At 33.9% G+C, this 25,722-nt stretch overlaps 1 protein-coding gene across 1 annotated transcript in view; it reads right to left on the bottom strand.

Moving 5' to 3' along the window:
- The window catches only part of VEGFC (vascular endothelial growth factor C), a 105,665-nt gene that overhangs the window by 59,695 nt on the left and 20,248 nt on the right, over positions 1 to 25,722 (bottom strand). The gene's annotated exons all lie outside the window — the stretch shown is intronic.

The following is a 25,722-nucleotide window of genomic DNA, read 5'->3' as shown; positions in this document are numbered from 1 at the left end:
AATCAAGGAATGAATAAATAGCAAAAGCTCAGCAAATGTTTGTTGTATTATTATCCATTAATTAAGAAAGTCAATAAGAACTCTCTGGATTTGAAAGATAAACCAAAAACAGAAAATTAAGGGATAATTAGCTTTATATTCTCAATTTATCAATTATTTTTTGTCAATGTAATTATTCATTGTACAATGTCTCTTATGAATTGTTTCCTTTTTACTACATGGAAGAGTCCAGGTACTTCTTATTTTTTAAAACAAAAGCTCCATTTTGATAGTTTGTCTATAAAATCATCTTACAGTGTGTTGGAAAGTTATGTAACAAAAGTAAGGTTGTGCTTGTTAGACTTATATGCTAACATTGCAGCATAGAAACATTCTTATTGCACAGAACAGGAAAAAAATGCTTGGTGCTAATTCCAGCTGATTTAATTGCTGGAATAATGACTTAATTTATGTAAATTACTTTGGTGCCCAGAGCTATGTGAGCTGGCCTATCAACAATGATGAAAATTGCACTGAAACACTCCATACACACATTAAAATCTAAAAAATCCAGGCCAGAGAGTCCACTTAGGGGCTTGATTTATCTGGTATGGTTATCTTTAGTATCATAGCACTTGGGGAACTGCCAAATAGCTACTGAATTATGCTGTGCATGTGATGCCTCAGACCTCTAGATCTTAATTTTAAACTAATAAAGTACACAGTGTCCTGTACATACTAAAACACATTATGCTGTGGATAATAAAAAAAAGATAAAGTGTAACCTTTAGTTGAAAACTCATTTAATATGTATTGTAAATTGAAATGTTTGGTGCAACTATTACTGATTGTACTGTTCATTAGGAAAAAAAAAAATCTGAACTGCAACCCAGATCTACATAAGGGAAAGGAATGGTAAACTAGAGAGATTCACTTTGTGTGGTTTCTTGGTATATAACCAGAGTTAGGAAGAAAAGCTACAAATGATACAGTATTAAATTAATTCTCTTATTCAGTTAAGTATTCCTTCTTTTTTTTTTTTTTTCTTCATCTCCTTCTTCATATACTTAAGTGCATGACTTAAAAGGAAGATCGTAAGTTTGGTAACACATAAATCTTGGCTCAAACCCTACTTCCTCTGCTTTCTTTATGATTTACCTTCAAATAATTACTAATAATCATTCTGAGTCACAGCTTTACTATTTTTAAATGTGTTTCACAATGATTATCTTTAGGGTTGTTCTAAAGATTAAAATGCTCAATGTGTTTCATAATGGCATTCACTATCTTCATGCATTTTGCTAGCACTAATTTGTAAGTTGTAAAGTTCTAAAAATCAACTCTAATCTTAATCAATTCTGTACAAATCCATGAACAGACTTATACCTCCGTGATTGGTGGTGTAAGTCTATAATGATGTGAAAGTCCAAACATCAAATGTATTCCCAACATTTTAATTATGTGATAAGAACTGAGCCAGGCACTGGAGATGGCAGGTGGAAAATGTCTCATAATTTGAGACACTAGTGATGCTGACATAAGCAAATATTACAGTGATAAGCACCACAGAAGGGAGCCCATCTGGGTGCAGGCTCAAAGGAAAAGGAAGAAATAGACACTGAAGGCTGGACATACTCAACAAAGGACTGGCAACCCAGGGAAGTAAGAAATGCAAGAGCAGATTAAGAGGGAAAGTCAAAAGGTGAACATGGGCTAGCACCCACATTGAGCACTGCTGGCAATTCTGGAACAATTCTCAGCTTCTTGGTGCCCCTGGGAAGGCCATTTGTATTCAAAGGATTGAAGACAGAGTAGATAGCAGGAGTTTGTTTTCAAACCATCATTTTCATATTAATAAAATAAAATTGCTGAAAATATTTGGGGCAAGAAAATCTGTACTACAGTGTTTATGTGGGTATTTGATATGCCCTGCCTACTAATAAAAATTGACATGAGGTTCAATAAAAATTATACAATCAAAAAGTAAAACTAAACGATGAAAAGCCTTGCAATGACTATAGACAAGAGACAGGATGTATTGTGTACAATTATGTAGTCATTATATAATTAATACGTAATATTTAAATAATATATAAAAAGTATAAAATAGTAATATAATCTATGTAAATCAATATATATTATAATGGTATATAAAATAATATATAAATTATATAATACATATTATAGTATTACAGATGGATATCAATATATATGTCTGATGCTCCAGGGTTATGAATATTTGGCTTAAATCTCTCCAACTGTAATGGCACATTATTTTATATTTCCATGGTCTAACTCATATAAATGACAAATGTGTAAAGGCATTTAATAATATGTTATTCAGTGATTTTAGAACATGTATTCTGTAATAAATATTATCTTCTAAATTCTTCATAATATTTCAGAAATGACAATGTGGAACAAATGCCATTTCCAACCTATGACCCCAAGTCATAGGGGCTGTTAAGTCCACATAAACTCATCAAAATTTTGATTTCCAAACATTCTGATCACCATTCAGAAAGAGAAAAATAGGCACAATGCCAAGAAACCTTTCTTACTATATTTAAAAAGATTAGTTGTCCATTCTGAAATTCATTTCCTGACTCAAAACTTTTCATGCTCACAGCATTAATAACATTTGAATGTAGTAAAAATCCCATCCTAAGAACAAAAAGTCACTTTATATTGAAAATATGATGGTGATAAATCCTGGATACTGATTCCTATGAATCCACTGACTGTGTTTGGCCATGAAGTCACTGGCTGCGTATTTATTTTAGTGAGCTAAATTGTACAATAACAGCCTCCACTTTATACACAGACTTAATTTATTGTTAAGTTTTGAGCTAGATCATAGAGGATGCTAAGAAAATCTACAGAATCCAGGGCAGCAGGAACACAATTTAAGAAGAAAGAAGTGCCCTATTTTCTTAAGAAGCCTGAAGTGTCCAGGGATAACATCTTCTTATGAAATATCATGGCTCTTCTCTGAATAAAAAAGAAACTCTCCATTCCCTTTACAACGTAGGGTCCAAGTGAGGCAGTGTAATAGGCCTAAAAGTACACAGTTCAGGAAGACAAAGCCTCTTCCTTTAGGCCCTTAGGATCAAAAATGGTGTTTATCAAGAGAGATTTCAGCATCTCATCCCAGTATTTTGGTAATATTCATATAATGATGATAAAGTCATTGATGAGGAAGAGGATATCAAGCATAAGTTTATTATAAAAGTAATAATTATTAGTATTTTTATTGTTTATAACTGGAGTCTGTGCTAGTTTTTCAAAAATACACTATTACTTTTCCTACAATACTTAAGGTAGATAATATTGCTTTATTTTAGAGATGAGGAAACTGAGGTTTAGAGAGGTTAAATAATGTACAAAAGTTTTACAGACATAAATAAGAAAGAGAAGATTCAAATCCATATTCCTATGATTTTTACACTATATTAGAACCTGTGCTATTTATACCATATTATACTATTTCTATACTAAGCCTAGAAAGTACTGAATTTTATAATTTTCTAATCCCTAGTTGTAGTGTCGTCTCCATAACTGGGTAGAAGCCGTACCTTTTCTATCTGAATCCTTCTCCAGACAAAGAGCTTTCTCCTCCAGAGCTTTCTACTTGTCTGTAATAGAGACTGTCACAAGTGCTAGTAACTCTGATCCAGGTTTTCAAGATAGAGAGTCCGGAACTAAATAGCAGCCACTTAGCCTTAGGGATTTCCTAATGCCACCTTTTCCTTGAATCCCTCGGGAAGCTTTTTTTTTTTTTTTGGACACAGAGTCTCACTTTGTTGCCAGCGATAGAGTGACATAGCATCAACCTACCTCACAGCAACCTCAAAGTCCTGGGATCCTACTGCCTCAGCCTCCCGAGTAGCTGGGACTACAGGTATGTGCCACCATACCCAGCTAATTTTTTCTATGTATTTTTAATTGGCTAATTAATTTCTTTCTGTTTTTAGTAGAGACAGGGTCTCGCTCTTGCTCAGGATGGTTTCAAACTCCTGACCTTGAGCTATCCGCCCGCCTTGGCCTCCCAGAGTGCTAGGATTACAGGCGTGAGCCACCACACTCGGCCCAGAAGCTTTATCAATTCCTTATGAGTCACCAAGTTGCTATATAATAATGACTTGCCTGAACATCCACTGCTGCCACTCTATCAGTGATTCTAAAACTTCTGTTTAAAAAAAAAAATACACCCCCCCCACACATATATATTTCTTTTTTGTTAAAAAATATAAACTCCAGGTCCATCTCCTATGGATTCTGATTTATTAACTCTTCGTCATTTGACAAGCAGGCATTCCACATAATTTGGATCTTGGACCATGCATGCAACAGCATTGCCTGTACAGTGTGTTCTGCCCGAACCTGCCAGGAACTGTGGGTTTATCTTTCTTCTTCATTGCCTGGCTAAAGGAATGGCCAGATCTAGTTCTAGGAACTATCATGTTAGACAATGTTCCCAAACAATGAAGCAAACATTGGCCTACCAATAACGCGCATGGGAAAAATCTGAGTCTTTTAGGTATGGGCAGGTCTAATACAAGCCAAAAATGTGATGTCCTACAAAAGCTGTAGTGAGGCCTGCTCGTCTCTGCCCAGGCCAGATCACAGAGAGAGAACTGTGTTCAGTTGTATTTACCACATTTTAAGACAGAAGGCAATGACCCAGATGAGGACAACAATGAGAGTAAAAGTACTAAAAGGTCGTATACGGCATTGTTAACAGTGCTAGAGATACGTGTCATGGGAAATACAAACCTAAAGGAAGATACAGTATCCTTTTGCAAATAATTAGTGTGCCAAAATGTGGAAGACTCCTCTATCACTTAGTATGCATAGCCAGAACTAGTGCACAAAGGCAAAATTTTGGTTCATTGTAAGAAATAGTTTTCTAAGATGTAGGGCTTTCCAATAATATAAAGGGAGGTCAACCTCAACCAGAAGCCAGTTAACTTGTGAACCACAGTGAGGAAGATACCCAGTCAGGGATGGTGGAGAAAATACTAGTATCAGAAGATAATACCATAGGTCATTTTCTATTTATTAGTGACCAATTGTTTCCACCATTTTTATAAATAGACAAGCAAAGCATCTCTTTGGCTCGCAAAAATAACTTACTACCACCCTGGCTAAGTCTGTGCTACCTTTTTGTTCTTTGCCTATACCTGACTGGTCCAGCAGTAGAGAAAAGTAGCCTGTGCTAGACTAATAATGTCCACTCTTATAGGAATTCCAAACTTGTAATGGAAAACACAGAGTTGAACAGTCTTTGGATCTGAACAACCTGAATACCAGTATGTCAAGAGATGGATGTGAAGTTTATTGCTGGTGTCTAAGAGCAGCTAGGAACCTTCCAGAGTCTTGGCTATGCGGTTTTTACTGTTCTCTGCACTGTAACAGTGTCAATTTTTTAAAGGGAAAATAAAAATCGCTTTTAACTTAGTTAATAGTTTGTAAGAGTCAGTTTCTATTTTGTGCTAAATAATAAGCTTTTGAAAATCTCCCCCTCTCCCTCACAATTTTTATATTTTATTGATATATTTTCTCTCTTGGTGCTTATATTTTGAAATTTGTGCAAGTTAGGGTATATATAATAAACATATAAGCTAAATAGCCTTTAACTGATCAACCCTATGATTTCTAGTATGAGTAGAGCAACCAAGAAGAAGTTGGTTGCAATATTAAGATGCACAATAGCACACAAACAATATTAAACCCCTATTGAAATTCCAAGCCACCACAACAATTATCAAAGGTCACTATGCACCAGTTACTCATATAAAGCCACTAAAGAGAAGCAGATGCCAGATGTTGATAAACTCTTTTTTGCTGAATTCATTAACCAGATGCATAAATTTACTTATTGCTTGAGTGCTTTGATACCACAGAGATATGCACTTTAAGAATATGCAGATAGGGAGACTAAACAGCATCACTTGACTGTGCATCATGCTGCAGGACAACGCATACCAAATAAGTGGTGTGCCTCTGAGTCATGTCTCCCATTTACATAATTCAAAGCTTTGACATCATGAAAATCGACCATGGGATTGTATCCTGTTACATCATGCATAAAAGTTAACAGTGTGGTTATATAAGCTTTGAAAACAGAAGCATAGGGAAATGAAGTGCACTTAAAAACTAATCAAGATAGATGCAAAGTGCAGTTATGAACTGAATATGTTCTTCTGTACCAGAGCTGTGTATTAATATAAACTGATTTGAATTATTTATACATAAATGATGATGACAGTCTTATTCCGAATAAATAATAAGTAAAAATAAAGATGGAAATAAATTAGATAAAAATGAATGCTTTTTTCTAAAAAGAAATATCACAATCAGTCTTCATTCAAAATGTACCAGAAATGTGACTGCAAACTCTGAGTTAGTAAGTAGCAAACCTTGGACTCCTTAAGTACATCATGCATAATCAATAACAATCAAGTTCTACTTCATTAAGCAGCTTATAAGGAGGGAGGAAGAAATGAGGGTCAGAAGGGAGGAAGACGCTGACTTAAACCAAACAAAATTACTTTGCTTACATATACTTGGAGTTTAGCCTACTATTTTTTAAAATATTATTTAAAATTTATATATCAGATGTATAAAATTTAATTCAAAATATTAATATAATTCCCTTGGGACTGAGAGCTTTGAGGCTTTTAAACTATGGATTGAGATATTTAGTGTGTATATCAAAACTCCTGGAAATTTCAGACTATACCAAGATTGCACTGAATTTGTTTTGTGTGGCCCCCACATGGGCTTCATTATTATGAGACGACATATATAAAATTTATTTTAAAATAAGAGAAGATTTTTCTGTGTTTTAGAAACAACCCCTGGATAACCGTTGGAGTAAAGAATAAGTACTTTACCACAGTAAATAACAAAGCAAACTGCCATAGAATGACACAGAGCATCGGTGGTGCTAGAATAAACAAAGACCTCAATCCAAATTCGAGCTTTGAAGGGTTCTACGCTACAAAATTTGCTATACTTGCAGCTGTTACCTAATAACCTCATTAAGCCTCAGTTTCTTCAACTGTGAAATGAGAACAATAATATTCATATCATTAGGTAGCTTGTGAATTAAACATAAAAAAGTAATTATAGATATTTTAGGTACTAAGTACGAAGCGTAAGCATAGAAGGGAAGGAAAGAAAGACACGAGAGAAAGGGAGGAAGACTGCTTGATTTAGCACTCATATGCATACAAGAATATGACAGGCATAAAACTGCACTCATTTAAATCTAAGTCTTCCAGGAAAACAACTGTCCAGAATAAAACCCTAAATTCGATAGCAAAGAAATGCTCTGTGATCATCATTCACATATAATACTTTGATTATAGTATATAATCAGATTATAGTATACTGTTGCTAAAACTCTTTAGCAAAGTTAAGTGATAAGAACTTTAAACAGAAGTTTCCAAACATAATTAAATATTTTCCTGATATATTCTACCTAGAAATTTTAAAATGCACTCATACGCTTTTAAAAATTCTTTTAAAAATTACTTGAAGAATTATGACAAATAAATGAGAGTTAAAATGTATAAATACACAAGAGTGGAGAAGTCAGGTTGGAAACACAGGCTCTGATCAATAAAATCATACAAAATAAAAATTCATCTAAATAATTGGGTAAACCCATCACATAGCAAGATGAAAGTTCTTATTTTTCTTGAAAGAAAAAATTTATAATGCAAAGAATTAATGTAATATTTTCAATCTCAACATGGATGATGTTAACGAAGACTGAGAGTGGGTGGAAGTTAAAGGCGAAATTGAAGCTGACTTGGTCTCAAACAGGGAAGATTCAAAGATGTTGAGTCACTTAAGTCTGATAATAAAGAGGAAAACAGGCAAACTAAAACCTTAAAAATACTCTGTTCCTCTTTCCCCATTGGCAATTAAAAAGTTAAAAAAAACATGGAAGATAAACTCAAAGAAAATAATAACCCAACTGTAAGAAAAGGAAACTTATAGTGTTGGAAAAATCAAATTTGAGAGACTGTTTATTCATATTAGATATAAATGCTTTGATGTGCTCCTCTGATACCAATGCATTTAATAAATATTTTTTTATTTTTTTAAAAAGTCAAGTTTTGTAGAATTTTTAGCCCCTTTATTCTCACCTTAATTATTTGCCCATAAAATGATCTTCATTACATAAAATTAGGCTTCTTATGATAAAAATATTTTATTTTTTCTATCATATGTTAATGTATATGTTTAACATTTAGTAACAATAAAGTTCGTATCACTTAATTTCTTATCTTGAATGTGAGGTACATATATGCATGCAAAAACATTTCTAAAATATGCAAAATATAAAAATTTTAATAGCATAAAAAAATCTTAGACAGCAGTCAAATAGATACCAAAAATCCAACTTAGAGACATTAGATTTGACAACTGAAATTGAGACAGCATGTCACTGCCTCTTGTTTGACTCACTTTGTTAAGTGATTTTTTCCTGTAATAATAGATCGGTAATAGCACAAGCAAAGCAAACTCCAGAACCCCTACTAATTAACCCACCATGTGTTGCATTATGCAATATATTTATTTTCTTATCAAAGATTTCATCTTTAAAAAACAACAAAAAAATCACTGAATTATTGATAAATAATGAATTATTGAAAATCACATTTTATAAATGTGTAAACATTTATAAAAATTTATTGCAAAATGCAATATTAAAAGAAAACAGATCAGTAAACAATCTGGAATTAACAGGAAATCTGAAAGAACTAGAGATTTTTGATTTCTAAAATTAAATTTTAAAAGTTTTGAGAAAAATGAAAAAGTAAAAGAAATATTGAACATTTTATGATTAATCCTTATGGGAATCATGACAACACTGGGTCCATGCAGAACGATTAGTTATTAGTCTGACCTCTGAAACTAAACGCAAGGAGGTTGTTTAAATAAATGAGGGCCCTTATTATGTTCTAATATATCACTAATTATGATAATATGGGTTTATCAAACACACATTAATGACAGAGATGATCAAATTTGATTTAAGAAAACCACATGGTGATTACAAGAATCACACCTTAAAGTGCCATTGTTTTGAAAGTTTGAAATAAAGAGATTAAATACGATATTCTACATAGATACTATAAAAAAAGTTTATGTAGCAATATTAATGCCAGTAAGAAAAAAAATTAAGACATAATGCATGAAAGCAAATATAGTAATAGAGTCTACTACGAAGCCATTTCAATATAAGCCTGACATCATGGCCTCAAATCTTAAGGAATTAGACGTCTAAAATCTTAGGCCTACAAGCATCAACAGGGTTCAATTTTTAAAATAAAACATTAATCACAAAAAGGAAATAACATGTTGAAGAATCCATGTACAGTATAGATTACTGTACATGTACAGTAATCCATGTACAGTATGGAATCCATGTACAGTATTTCCAAAAATTTGTACAGATAGACCAACGATAGGCCCAGGTGTGGTCAAAGTGCAAAAATGTGCCAAAAATATATATACCAAATTCAGAACATTGGTTAACTTGGTAGAAGAAGGGGAATGAGATTTATGAGGGTTTATACCGAGATCTTCAATTCACCTATAATATTTTCTTTCTTAAGAACAGTATCTGTAAGCATAATTCAAAATGTAAGGATATGATAGAGCCCAATCGTGGGTGCATAAGATTTTTAGTTCTCTGTCCTTTTCTGTATATTTAGAATATGTTACAAAAGAAAAAGAAACAATAATTAAATAGATAAACTTCACATTCCATGTTATGTCTTTCTGCTTCTATAAAATAGAGCTAACACGATAAGCCATACCTAACTTATATTCTGCAAAGTTCAATACACAATTATGACTAAAATATAATGATGTATTTCTTAAAAATTTCCGTTGAATTGTGTTAAAATTTTTGAACTATATCTTTTCTAGTATGAATATCTCAATATCGTCAATATTAAATGGAAGGCCTCCACACAGTTGATGGAGAAGTTCTTTGAAATTTTAAAGCACTGAACAAGTGGAAAACAGACTGCCCAGACTGCGGTAAGATGCCAGGAAACAGAGGGCACGGTTTATATGGAAAATGGAGCGTGAAGAGTCAGTCTTCCTCTCGTGGTAGAGTGACATTGACACAGCTCATACTGGCACTCCTAATGGTCCCTGAATTTCCATAATTGAGTGTAATAGAGACGAGGCCCTCTGGCTTTAAAGGTACTAATGATATTGCCAACAAAAACTAATCTTCTCCACCCCTCAGTGTTTGAGAGGAACATAATGCCATTTAGATAGGAAGGAATGAAATGCAAAGAGAATCATTCCTTTTCCATTCGTCATTAAAATGGAGAAATGTCCTGTGAGTCTTTAATCAGTTCAATAGTCATGCAAAGATGAAGACGTCCTCTGATATAAATTTCCCACAGAAGATGCATATGTGCACATTTTATAGAAGGTGAAAGGGTGCGTCTCACATACCACACTAAGATAGAAGACGTTCCCACAGAAGAATTGTAACTCAGCTCATAAAAAGGGAGGCCCCATAGCAAAAGTTCCTGGACCTCCAAGTCCACCAGTTGTGCCACGTACTGGCAAGATTTGTAACTTTTAGAAGTCTCAGTATCCTCATTTGTGAAATGACAACAATACTTGCGTTCGGATGTTATTTTAAAGACCAAAACCACAGCACACGGCATATAGCATGCATAATTTTAAATAGTTAAATTGCAATTTATTGATGGAGGGCAGGAATTGAATGCACAGAAACAGGTCCCAAACAGCTAGGTGGCACTAATAGCAATTCACTAAAATCCATAAGAAGAAGAAATTTTCACAGAGCTCGGCTTTCCCTGACCCTCGTCTACCTCCTGCCTGATCCTGCTGAAATACTAAGTGACAGGTTGCCACTGTGGCACTTACAGGCTGTTTGATGGTAGTGCTGTCTAAAAATCAAACAGCAAATTGTTTATTTTTTTTTTCCTGGTTTTATTTTGGAGAGGGCCAGGAAATGGCAGAAGGTGTCAAGAATGATGTAGAGTCTGCAGGATAAAAAACTTGAGCACCAAAGCTTTATGCACAGGGCTTAAGAAGAGAGAAGCCAGCAGCTACACCTTATGGAACTCATTAGCTGTGTGGATTCCTCACCCATGAGTCCATGGCGCCTCGAGCAGAGCTACAAAGCTGCTCAGCGGGCAGCTCTGTTGGTCACTGGCAGCTGGGATGACCCTTTCATCAGAGGCGGTCTGTTCTTTTCTGTGACCCAAAAGAGTCTTTGCAAATATTAGGACAGACACAAAGGGAAGAAGAAGACGCAGAATACTATTTTACCAGTTTTAGGAAAGCTAGAATTAGAAGTTTTACAACCCCTCCCAAGTGGAGGATGCAGAGAAGTTTAATATCTAATAGTCCACTGAAGTGCTTTAATGCCCACATAAATGAACTGTTTTAAAATACTTCTAATTAAGGCATAGAAAAATGCAATTTAAAAATGTATGATAGAGAAATAACAACATCATTCCTCACCCTTGGTAAATAGTCAATCTTTTAACACAGAGTTATAACTTATTTATTGTACATATTATACTTAGTTTGATTCAGAAATACTCAGAAACCTATAAATTGACTAGAATCATGTGGCTTAATTTCTATCTTTTGAATATTTGATTTCTGAGATTACCTCTTTGACAAAACCATTTGCTAACAAAGCCAAATGCCTTTTATAGCTCTGGAGGTGAAAAGTCCGAACTGGTTCTCACCAGGCTAACATCAAGGCACTGGCTGGGCCAAGACCAAGGTGCCTGGCAGGGCCTTTACCCAGCAGAACCCAGTCTTGCCTTTTCCAGCTTCCAGAAACTGCTCACATTCTAGACTCATGGTCTCCTTCCATTTGCAAGACCAGCAATGACCAGGGAAGTCCTTTTCACACCACATCACCCTGAATCTGACTGCCTAGCCTCTCTCCTTCCCTTATAAAAACCCTCGTGATTACATGGGGCCCTCAAGATACTCCAGAATCACAATCTTTTCCACCTCAAGATCCTTAACGTACCCACATCTGCAAAACTCCTTTTGCCATGTAAGGTAACACACTCAAGGGTTCCAGAGAGTAGGACATGAACATCTTTGGGGACCATTATTCTGCTTCACAGGTGGGTTTAGGTTACCAAAACAATGATGTATTTATACCAGTGTAGGATGGGGATGAATAAACATAGGAATATATAGAGACATTTCCTAGACTATCTACTGATGAGTCCTCAAGAGGTCTCTTATGTATTATATAAAAATATAACTTTCTCAAAAATACCTACAATTCCTAAAATACAGCCTGTCCCAGGATCTACACTAATATATACATTCAGATAGAAACCAATTTACTTATTGTCTGTATATTCTATCTCTACCATTACATCTAAATAATTCCTATAGTTTACTGTTTTCATTTAGCTACTTTTCATTTGTTGGTCCCGATTCATATACATGTGCATATTCAGAAATACATACAAATCACAATACATATAGGTGTAGTTTAGAAGACCCTGTTAGTAGCCATGTCCTCACTATTTTGGTAAATCCCAGTCTGACTTCCATCTGTCAGCATCTGCATTTCATTGCTTGGGTTTTTGTTCTTACTGCCAGAACTCATACTGCCCACTTCCAGCAGGCAGGACATGCCAGGAATTATGCTCCTCTGAGCAGTCATCGGCCAAAGGTTAACAAGAGTTTGAGTATAAATGTAAAATACCCTACCTCATTTGCTCCATAGCTGGGATGACTCCGGGTGGCCTATCCTATACTGTCTCGCAGAGTCCCCCCGTAGAACTAAACTCACAGTGGAAGCTTGCTTGATAATGCACCACTTACCAGGTTCCCTCCCATCCTGTCTCATTTTATCACTTCCCTGACAGTGTCCTCTGCGATCACCTTCCAAGTAAGCTCTTTGCGTCAAATCCCTGTCTCAAAGTCTGCTTCTAGGGAAACCCAAATTAAGACATTCAGGAATATTCACAGATAATTCTCATCATCCCTTGACATGCTATATAAACACTGAACTACAATGCATCCATAATCCCAATGATACACACATATTCATATTCACATAACTATGTATACCCAACCTGTAAGTTCATACCTCTCAGATGAAGGTATTACTACATTACTGTATGACTAGTCTGATATTTTAGGTTGATGATTCAACTAAACAAATGTATGACATATCTAGTTAATTAATGCATAATTTATTATATAAACACTATATTCCTATGCCAGAGATTATTTTGTAGATATATAATTTGATGTAGTAACTTGATAGAATAACTTAGCACGTGGGAACAAAATGTGGTATAGAGGTTAAAGACTACAGGTAAAGCTCTAGTTTCTGGCAGACCTGGGTTCAAATTCTAACTCTGCCACTGAACTCATAACCCTGGGCTTACCTTCCTAATCCTTGGTTTTTTAAAATCTATTAAAAAATAATAACATACTAAACTTATATTGATAATCTGAGATTATATAACATTTTCTTATTTAATAAAATGTACCAAGTGATTATAAACATTTCTTCAATGTCAGAAATTATTTTATGTTCTAGGCATTTAGCTGTGAGCAAAAGACTTCAAAGCCTCTGGAGTTTTTACTACAGAGGCAGAATCGATTAAGAAATATAACAATAAATAAAAAAGAAAATGAAGTAGTGATGACGATACAGTGAGGGTTGTGACAGAAACCAGGTGGCTATTTTAGAATGGATCAGAAAGGGAGGTTCTCTAAGGAATTGATACTGAAGCTGGGACTTCAACAAAAAAAGGACCAGCTGTGCTTATCTAAGGAGAACACTCCAGGCTCTACGAAAAGAGTATTTTTACAAGGCTGACAAAAAGAAAGAGCTGTAGTCTCTCAAGAAAAGAGTGGGTGTGGCGTAATGTGGGAGGGAGAAGTCACAGAGGAACTCAGGGGCCAGACGGTGACAGTTCTTAACGTCCATGGTAGGGAGTTTGGATTTTAGTCTAAAGTGATGGAAAGAAGTCCTTGGTAGGTTGAGATCGAGAAATGGTATTATCTCATTTACAATGAGAAACACATCCTGGCTTCCACAAGTAGATTAGATGTAGAGAGAAAAAAATATAGGACAATTAGGTTCTACTGCAAATGAAAAGAAAGAGAAAAGAAAAGAAAAGAAAAGAAAAGAAAAGAAAAGAAAAGAAAAGAAAAGAAAAGAAAAGAAAAGAAAAGAAAAGAAAAGAAAAGAAAATTCATGCTATCTATGAACATTTCTTATGATTATTCATCATCTTGACTTCAATATTTAAATTCTACCTATACCTTCTGCTAGTTTTCTTCATTGTCTTCCTCAGGTTCCAATTCTTTTTCACACATTTCATTATTATATAATTATTTCTATGTTTAAAGAGCAATAGTCCTCTTTAATCTAGGTGAAATTATAATTAACCTAATTAAAGATTTGATGTCTTTTAGGAAAATTTATATTCAGGAAAATTATAGATTTAATATATTTTTAGGAGTATTATTTTATTATATAATACATAGCCTTTTCCTTAATCTCCATAAAGGTAAAGAATAATTTCATTGGATATTTTCTGAATCTGAAATCTCATATTTCAGGAATTTGAAACTATGTATTCTACTTCTTGGCATTTGCTTTTGTAAATCACTCACTCACCCATTTGTTCAGTAATATACATTTGCTTATTACCTGACTACGTATAAAAACTCTTTGTTTTCTTAACCGTTAGGAGAGAAGTAAATGATTTAAACATAGTTCCATTAGAGTGACAAATAAAACATCTCCACAAATAAATTATTAGCAGAAGGAAAGAAAGCTTGGTTATCAGCAACAAATGATAATAGCATTATATATTTGAAAGCTCATTTTTGGAGGACAAATAAGCTTAATTGCCTCACTTTTTCTTAATAAGGTTTATTCCTAATCATTCTGAGGTTTGCCACACTTATACTTACCTCATTGATCTACCAAATGAATATCCAGATGTAATTTATTTCCCAGTAATAAATTCATATTTAGATGAACAAGTACTAAGCATCAATCACACCAGACACTTCCTAGAGCTAGGGCATGCACATTTTTTCGTCTTGGCACCTGGTGCTAGAAAATCTCCTTCTTAGTGACTAAAACTGAATTAAATGTGGTTATCAATCTTGATCCATGCCAGAGAGGATATAAGGTACATTAATAAGTAGCTTCCCAATTGACACCATTCTGGACTTGCTGAATTTCTTGCTCTGGGTAACCTGTCTGCAGAAAAATGGGTTCCTCTTCCAGCTCTAGTTATTAGTGACTGGAGTATCTGTCTTGTTGCAAAATCTGAGACCTTTCCATGATGTCAATCTCTTGCCCTATATTTTATTCAAATACCAGACTTTATATCCAAGCTGCCAGTGCTTTTTCTCCCTAGATGCTCAGGTTCCTGCACTCAAACCATCACATGGCCATTCATTGAACACTGGTGTCTTTCGTGTATTAATATTTAGCCTCCAGTGGCACTTGCTCAACTCTACCTTACCTTACAAGCCCATCTCACTGCCATGCAAGCCCAGTGAAAGACAGAGGCAAGATCACTCATCTGAAAGTCCACTGTTACCAAATTATATTTTAAATGCTCTAAGAGAGCTTCCTATTGAGACTTTCTGAAAAACAAAGACAATTTTATGACAGCTCTAGAAATGAACTGCCATAAAAATTACTTACCTTCCTAAAGGAGAAAACCAGTAAAATGTCACAGTTAAATTATAAAAATTCATAAGTACACAATAAGCTAAAATAACATCTTTCCAAAGTAAGAACTCAAAAAACTATACTGTTTAATGAAATTTAGAATTGTCGGGGTAAATTTTCTTATATTCATGTTTAGTAATTAAGTTGAATAGGTTTCCCTTTGGAAGTATTTCTTAGACTTGGCAGTTTTGAGATTGAACCAATACATTTGGAAGAGTAGGGGGAAAAGGTCCTTGTGGAAAAATCTATTAAGCTATTTTGAACGTTATATAAAAATGAGTGATGCATATTGAAACAATTCAGACATAATATCTGGTGGGTTTTTTGCTATATATATATATATATATTTTTTTTTTTTTTTTGCTTTACAATCTTACACATACATAGATGGTGACTTGAGTACATATTTCTAACTCCATTCCTCCAAGATTCTCTCCCAATGTAAATATACAGAGAGGGAGTTACAACAGCATAACAAAAGGGACAGAAAGATGGAAGAATTCAAAACTTTCTTAGCTCTACCTTGAACCTAAAAGATTCTAACACAAGCACACATATCCCCTAACAACATGGAAAAGGGGAGATGTTGGTTAAAGGGTACAAAGTTGCAGATAGACAGGAAGAATAATTTCTGAAATCTAATATACAGCATGCTGACTATAATACTAAAGAGAATAGATTTTAAATGTTCTCATCACAAAAAATACATATGTGAAGTGATGGATTTGTTAATTAGCCTGCTTTAATCATTTCACAATAAAAACATCACACTGTACATCATAAATACATCTATATTTTAATTTCTCAATAAAAATAATAGGTAAATAAATACATAATTAAATAAAATAATCTAAGCCTTCAATCTCCAATTATATCAGTAGAACTAAACATGCTTTTTGGAGAGGGGAGATGCAGCAAACGTTTTATTTAGTATTTGCCAGTGAGATAAATTTAGCTATTGGGATCTTTAGAGTAAAATGCTTTAAAATATTTTTTTAAAACTTGAAAGGTAAACATGAATATCATTGAAGAAGGCATACATTCCAAATTATCAGAGAAAAACGTGTGAAGAAATAAGTATTTGCTACACAGAAAAAATGAAAATAGTTAACGGCAAGGAGAACATAAAACAAGTAAATAGAAATAATATAATGCAGTCAACTTAAGCCATATTCTTGAAGAATGGTTCAGGAGACGAAAAACAGGATTCTACATATTACATATTAAAAGCAGGCTATAAAATATTAATATAGTTTGTATGTTTGTCCCCTCCAAATCTCAGGTTGAAATTTGATCCCCAATGTTGCAGGTGTTTGGGTCACAGGGCAGATGCCTCATGAATAGCTTGATGTCATCTTTGCAATAGTGAGTGAGTTCTCCCACTATCAGTTCCTAAGAGAACTATTAGAAAGAGCCTGGCACCTCCTCTCTCCCTCTCTTCCTTCCTCCTCTCTCTCCTCTCTTCCACTCCCCACGTGATGTCTGCTCCCCTGCTCCCCTGGCACCTTCCATCATGACTTGAAGATGCCTGAGACCCTCGCCAGAAGCAGATGCCAGTGCCATGCTTCTTGTACAGCCTGTAGAACTGCGAGTCAAATAAACCTCTTTTCTTTATAAATTACCAAGCTTGCTATATTCTTTTATAGCAATGCAAATGGACGAAGACAAATATTTTAAACATGATTTTATTTTATGCAATTATAACTTGGGAAAATATAGAGCAAAGAATGGTAAGCTTTGATGGTGGTGTTACAGATACAAATTTTCATATATTTCTGCTTTTTAAAAATTACCTATAAAGATCTTAAATTTTTCTCTATAATTAGAAAAACAATTCAAAATATGGCCTATTTTAAATTGAATTTTATATATATGGTTCAACTAGAACACTAAATGGGCTTTTCTTCATAGCTGTCCCCGAAGAATAATTTCTCCAGGCAAAGCCATCTTTTAGCGGCTACTAGATTTAATCTGACTCAAGGCCTACCTGAAATGTCTTCAAATGTTTATAGGCTTTACTGTCTATATGTTTTTAATAAATAAAGTTTCCCCAAGTAGCAGGTAAGAGAGTAACAATAGGATTCTACTGCACAACAAGTTTTTTTTTTTTCTGTTTCCTTTTCTTATCCAACACTCCCCCTTACAAATCTGTTCCAGAATGTTTTTCATACAGCCTAAAGTTGCTCTGTAAAACATGGAACAAAAGAATCAGCCCTTTCTCTGGCCAATTTTTTCATCATGCATGCAGTTTTGCAAAAGTCCTATTTATTCCCCAGAAATACTCCATTCATTAATAATCTGCTGATTCTAAAACAAAGAATTTTTTTTTTTTAAACTGAACAAACACCATATTGAGGCAGCTTCAAATGGCATCAATCTTAGCTAGGATGTATTCTAAGTTTATCTTTATTCACTCATGGTACCAGCAACAGTTGTTTTGCACATGGTAAAATCATGCAAAGTAATTATAAAAAAGTTTGGCATACTACAAGTCTGGCTAATAAGCAAGGTCAAAGATCCCATGAATTAGAAGTGATTTGTTCCTGGACATGAAAAAGTTCTGTATTTTCTTGCTATTGATCTAATAATAACAAGTGAAAAAATTTTTAAAAAACTAAATAGTGTATGATTACTGATCCTATGTGAAACTGTTCTAAAATTGGGAGTAAATCAGATTTTATAATTGATAAATATATTTACCTCTTATACCTTTTTCTCTCAAGTACATTGAGATGACATTCCAATGTAAATATCAGTGAGAATTTATCTAAGTTTTCAGTGAACATTCTAATGTAAATATCCTTAACCTAGCATCATAAATATCATGAACATTAAAACAGATGACATATAAACTGTTTAGAGACTACATACACATGAAAGTTCTGGGGAGCAAATATGTGGGTTTTGTAAGTGTTCCTTAAAAAAGAAACAAAATGAGGAAAACTATGTCACATTTTTATTAAGATTATAGGAATCTGTAATGTTGAATATTGCATCAAGGACAACAATTAATGCATGTGTGTGTGTGCGTGTGTAAATTCTCCATTTCTAATTGTCAGCCAGCTTCCTTACATTATACACATACATGCCTATATAACTCTAGAAAAATAAACATATACTTAGCACCATGTTAATTATACTTTATGGAACACAAAAATAATGGAAAGGGCAGTGCTTGCAGGCAAATGAAGGGAATCAGAGGGGAAAGGAAGACACGGACTATAAATTGAATAGTGTAGGATAAGTAATCATACATTATTTAGTTGCTTTTTTTTTTTTTAATTGTCACTTGCTTTTGTTAGATCAATAGCAAGAAAATACAGTGGAGAATACCAAAATTCAGTCAGAGTCAAAAGAAGCCATCAGCCTAGTAACAATATCTGGCAGAGACAGACAAAGGTAGGAATTGACAGAGAGTAAATTCAGCTATATCTGATCTATTATAGTTTTATTTATTAACAGAATAAATTTATTCCCCATAACCAAGCAAATTCCCATGTCTCTGTGCCAGTTAAGCTCAGGAAGGAGGTGAACAATCTTCATTTCACCCTGTACGTATGGCTGAAGAGCTGCATGGCTGCACCACTGGCACCACTCCAGTTGATGTGAGATGCAGACTCAGAACACAATTCCTTAAAGTCACCAAGTCTTAAGGATAATCCCGAAATTTCTTATAAAAATGAATTAGTTATTTGTTGCTATCGTTTGAATATATCCCCCCTCCAAAATGCATGTTGAAATCTAATTGCCAATGTAATGATATTGGAAGGTGGTGCCTTTTAGAGATGATTAGGCCATGAGGGCTTAATGCCTTTTTAAAAATTACCTTTCATTGTTTTTCTTCTAGAATATTTATAGTTTCAGGCCTTACATTTACGTCTTTAATCCATCTTGGTTTAATTTTTGTATATTCATGACTAAGATCTCAAAAGCAAATGCAACAAAACAAAAACAGATGAATGGCCTAATATTCAGAAATTACAAGAAACTCAAACAACAACAACAACAACAACAAATAACCCTGTTAAAAAGTAGGCATAGGGCATGAACTAACATTTTAAAAAATATATGTACAAATGGCCAACAAGCATACAAAAAATGCTCAACATCACTATCAGAGAAATGCAAATTAAAATCAGAATGAAATATCACCTTACGCCAGTCATGGAGAGAAAAGGGAATGTGCTTATACACTGTTGGTGAGAATGTAAATTAGTACAACTTCTATGGAAAACAGTATGGAGATTCCTCAAAGAGCTAAGAACAGAACTACCATTTGATCCAGGCATCCCACTACTGGGTATCTATCCATAGGAAAATAAATAATTATACCAAAAAGACACCTACACTAGTATGTTTATCACAGCAAAATGCAGAATTGGGTGATGTGTCTGCCTTTTAGTTTATTACCTGGAGATATTGAACCTTCCATAGAAGAAAAAACTCAGACAGTTATAATTTTTCATACACAACATCAGACATTCAAGCAAAAACTTTCAGCCACATTTATAAATAAGACTAATAAAAAAAAAAACCTAGAAAAAATAGACACTAAAAGTGAAACTGCTGATAAGCCAGATATTGAAATAGATACTGCAAAGCTATATCTACTATGTTTAAGAAAGCAGAAGGCAAGGTGAAGAATTTGATCAGATACATGGAATTTATTTTAAAAAACAGAAATTTATAGTGCTGTTCATAGCTGAAAATTTGAAAATATATAATTGTTCAGTAATGGACTGTTGATAAAATAAACCTATGTAATAGAAAATTATAGTTATTAAAATGATGATATGGTTCTATATTTATTGTATAGGAATGATATTTGTTGATTTTTTAAAAGCAGGTAACAATATAATAATTATGGTAGAATCTCATTGAATTTTTATTTATATCTGTTTTTATCTCCATATCTCTCTCTCTACACAAAAACACACACTAATATAGATAAAATTCTGGAAAAGATATTCATAATATATAAAGAATGACTACCTTTGTGTGTTAGGATTTTATGCAATTTTTATTCTTTTCAGTGTATTTTTTGTATTGTTATATCTCTAATTTACAATATGTCTCCTCTTTATATTTAGAAAAAACAATCCATTTTTTACAATAATAAATAAATTTTTATTTATTTTTTTCAATCAAAAAATAGAAATTTGAGAACTGTAAAATGTAATAACTGAAAATAGATCTCAACAGATTGAATTAATAGTATGAGACTTAGAGAGAGGATTAGTGACCTAGAAGACAGCTTAGTAGGAAACATTCAGAGGAAACTAGAAAAAAGGAATAATAGACGTAGATGATGTAAAGCTAGAGGAGATTAGAAAAGGTTTAACATATATTGAACTGGAGGATAGATACTACACGGTAAAAGGAATATTTGAAGAAATAATGATCTATAATTTTCCAAAATAACAAAAAGCATCAAGCTACATATTCAAAAATTGCTATGAACATCAAGCAGATTAAATACAAAGAAAGCTACACCTAAAAGACTACACCATAATAGTGCTACTGAAATCTAAAACCAAAAAACTTTAAAAGCCAAAAGTGAAAATCATTTTGCGTTCAAAGGAGCAATAATAAGATTGACAGTGGAAACAATAAAAATCAGAAATAGTGGGAAAAAGTATTTAAAATGTGGAAAGAAAATAAAGGTCAACTTAGAATTCTATACTCAGAAAAAAAAAATAGACAATGAAATGTAAAAACAATTCTCTTTTGTAATACCTTTGAAAATGTTACATATCTAGGGACCAATAAGGAAGAGGCCACTGTACAAAAGGAAAAATTTTAAAAATTTTGTATGAGAGAATTTTAAAAGGCCTAAATAGAAAGCTCATTATTGCTAATATATCCCTTTTTCCCAAATCAATTTTTAGATTCAATGCAATGCCAGTGTATATAGTCAAAGCACTGTTAAAAGAAGAACAACAAAACTGGAGGTGTCTGTGCCATAAATTAAGACTTACTACTAAACTGTAGAAGTTAGGACAGTATGATACTGAAGTAAGATACAGTACAATAATAAAAGAGAGTGTTCAAAAAGAAACCGAACAGCGACATCATGTATGACAAGGGTAACACTGCAGAGCAGTGGGGAAGGATGCTGAGTTAGCTAGATATTCAAAACAAACAAACAAACCTAGATCTCAACCCTCCACGCAACACAAATATCAATTCCAGGTTTATAAATATAAGTGTAAAAATTAAAATAATAAAACTTCTAGGAGACTATTTTTGTGACATTGGGTAGACAAAGATTTATTGAACAAGATAGAAAAACCATTAATCATAGAGGAAAAACACTAGAAATCACCCTACATTAAAAATAAGAAATTTTGGCTATTAAAAAAAAAAAGAGATGGCCATGAAGAGATGGATGAAGATATCTACAATGTATATAGCTTACAAAAGTCTGGCATCTAAATCATGTAAAGGAATTCAAAAAATCAATTTTTGAAAAACGATATAAAACTGAAAAGAAAAATGAACAAAATACTTGAACAGGCATTTTACAAAGGAGGATAACCAAATGGGCAATAAGCTTATAAAAAGGTGTCCAACTTCATTAGTCTCCATGGTAAGGCAAAATAAAACCACAATGAGATACCATACATCATCACCAGAATAGCTAAAATAAAAAAAGACTTGACTATGCCAAGTGTTGGGCCAGAATATGAAGGAAAAATGGGTTGGGATATTTATTTTGCTCCTTTTCTCCCTGCCTCACCACAGTTATGGTGCCTTACCATAGTTGGGGGAAGTGTGTGCATTCTACAGTTATAGCTCCTGTTGGTGGCTAGTCTTCCATAGTGCCCAGCAATTTCCAGGACTAATAATACTATTCCTCCACCTCACTCCAGCAGGACTAGGGCGGCTAGAACTTCCCAGTGTTTCCAGTCCCTGGAGGCTTCACATTCTTGTCTGTTTCCTCAATACTGCCAATGCCTCTACAAAATGCAACAGTCATTAAACTCTTTTCAATTAAAACACTGCCAGGACCCTGACTGTCACTACTTTATAGAGATTTTGAGCTTTTACTAATACTTTTGTAGAAAAGGGAGCTTTCTAGGGCCTCATATATCACAGGACAGGGATATAACATGACTTTCATTTTAGAAGTATTAATTTGTCCGCTCTGTTGAGAATACTCTCTAAGGACAGTTAGAAATAGAACCAGTGAGACCACTGAACAGTACACTGCTTGATGCAGGTAAGAGACTATGGTGGCTCAATCAGAGAGGTACCAGTAGACAGGGTGAGAAGTGGATAGATACTGCATGTATTCTGAAGACTCAGCCAAGAGGACTAGACTCCCTAATAAATTTGGATATAGAGTAGAAAAGAAATAAAGGTGACACCATGGATTTTTGACTTGACTAACTTAAAGCAATTTGCTGCCACTAACTGAGTTAGAGAAGGCTATAGGTAAACTTGAAGGGTGGAAGATAAGAATTTCAATTTTGAGTATGTTAAATTTGAAGTCTCTATTAGCCCTATTTGCATGGAAATGTCAAACAGGGAAGTGAAAGGGGAGCTCATTATATTTTAAAGTTAAGAAGAGAAATCTGGATGAGAAATATAGATTCTGGGACATTTAGAACTATGAGACTAGGTTAAATCATGAAAAGAGACAGTGGAGATCAAAAGCAAGACAGAACAAAAAGTTGAGCCATGGACACTTCAATATTAAAAGTTCAAGGAGAAGAAGAGTAGCCAGCAATGGAGAATGAGAAAGAGTAACCACTGAGGTCACATGAGCACAATGAAGACAAAGTTGAAAAAGAATGAACAACTGTTGTAAATGTTGCTAAGTCAAGTAAGAGGATATATTATATATTTTTTAGTATTCTGTTTATTTTGATTATTTTGGCATCTTAAAAAACCTCCATGACTGGGGACAGACTGTCCTCCAGGGACTACCCAATTCTTAGAGATAGTAAAGGGCTCAGCAGGGAGCATCTATGATGTGCAATCTAGCCAACCTGGAGCCACACTTCCTCTGCCTGGTCCCTACATCCCCAGGAGGCTGCCAATGTTATTCAAACTAAAGTCCATTCTGAGATTGGTAAAGTGGTATCTCATTATAGTTTTAATTTTCATTTTCCTGATGATTAGTGATGTTGAGCATTTTATCATATATTTGTTGGTCATTTGTCTATCATCTTTCAAAAACTTCTGTTTATGTCTTTTGCCCACTTCTGGATGGGCTGTTTGCTTTTTTCTTGCTGATTTGTTTCAGTTCTTTGTAGATTCTGGATTACACCTTTGTCAGATATATAGTTTGTGAATATTTTCTCCCATTCTGTAAGTTGTCTATTCACTCTGTTGATTATTTCCTTTGCTGTGCAGAAGATTTTAATTTAATGAAGTCTCATTTATTTATTTTTGTTGTTGCTGTATTTTCTATTGGAGTCTTAGGCATACATTCTGTGCCTAGGTTGATGTCTAGAAGAGTTTTTCCTAAATTTTCTTCTAGAATTGTTATGGCTTCATGTCTTATACATAAGTCTTTTATCCATCTTAATTTTTGTATGTGGTGAGAGTTTTATTTATCCTGTTTTATTCTTCTGCATGTGGCTATCCAATTTTCCCAGGACCATTTATTGAACAGAGCTTCCTTTCCCCATGGTATATTGTTGTCTGCTTTGTCAAAATGAATTGCTTGTAGGTAGATGGTTTTATTTCTGGGTTCTCTATCCTATTCTAGTCTATTGGTCTGTGTCTCCATTTTTATACCAGTACCATGTTGTTTTGGTTACTATAAGCCTTGTAGTATAATTTGAAGTCAGATAATGTGATGCCTCCAGATTTGTTCTTTTTGCTGAGGATTGCTTTGGCTATTTGGGCTCTTTTTTGGTTCCAAATGAAGTTCAGGATTATTTTTTCTAAAAGTGTGAAATATGACATAGGTATTTTGATGGGGATTCCACTGAATCTGTAAATCACTTTGAGCAGTATAGGCATTTTAACAATGTTGATTCTACCAATCCATGAGCAAGGGACGTTTTTCCATTTGTTCATGTCATCTGCGATTTCCTTCATTAGATCAGTGTTTTGTAGTCCTAGGTATTTCATTTTCTTTGTAGCTATTGTGAATAGCATTGATTCCGTTATTTGACTCTCACCTTGATTATTATTAGCATATAGAAATGCTACTGATTTATGTACATTGATTTTGTAACTTGAGACTTTCTTGAATTTATTTATTAATTCCAGGAGTCTTTTGGTGGAATCTTTAGGGTTTTCTAGATATAAGATCATACCATCAACAAACAGGGATTGTTTGACATCCTCTTTCCCAATTTGGCTGTCCTTTATTTCTTTGTCTTGCCTGATTACTCTGGCTAAGACTTACAATACTATGTTGAACATAGGTGGTGACAGTGGGCACCCTTGTCTTGTTTCAGTTCTTAGGGGGAATGCTTTCAACTTTTCCCCATTCAGTATGATGTTGGCTGTAGGTCTGTCATATATTGCTTTTATAATTTTGAGATATGTTCCTTTTATGCCCCATTTGTTGAAAGGGTGCTAGATTTTATGCAATGCCTTTTCTGCATTTATTAAGAATGACCATTATTAAAAAGTAAAAAAACAATAGATGTTTGCATGGATGCAGCAAGAAAGTAATGCTTTGACACTGAAGGTGGGACTGCAAATTAGTACAAACTCTATGGAAAATAGTATGGAGATTCTTCAAAGAAATAAATATAAATCTACTACTTGATCCAGAAATTCCATTGCTGGGTACTCCATCTACCCAAAGGAAATGAGGTCATTTTATGAAAAAGATACCTGCACTCAAATGTTTATCACAGCACAATTCACAATTACAAAGATGTGGAATCAACCTAAGTGCCCATCAATTCATGAGTGGATAAAGAAAACAGACACCATGGAGTACTACTCAGCCATAAAAATGAATGAAATAATATCATTTGCAGCAACATAAAGGGAACCGG

The sequence above is a fragment of the Microcebus murinus genome, chromosome 15 (genome assembly GCF_040939455.1).
Source record: "Microcebus murinus isolate Inina chromosome 15, M.murinus_Inina_mat1.0, whole genome shotgun sequence".
In the NCBI taxonomy this organism is placed as follows: Eukaryota; Metazoa; Chordata; class Mammalia; order Primates; family Cheirogaleidae; genus Microcebus; species Microcebus murinus.
This window is presented reverse-complemented; position numbering and strand designations above follow the sequence as displayed.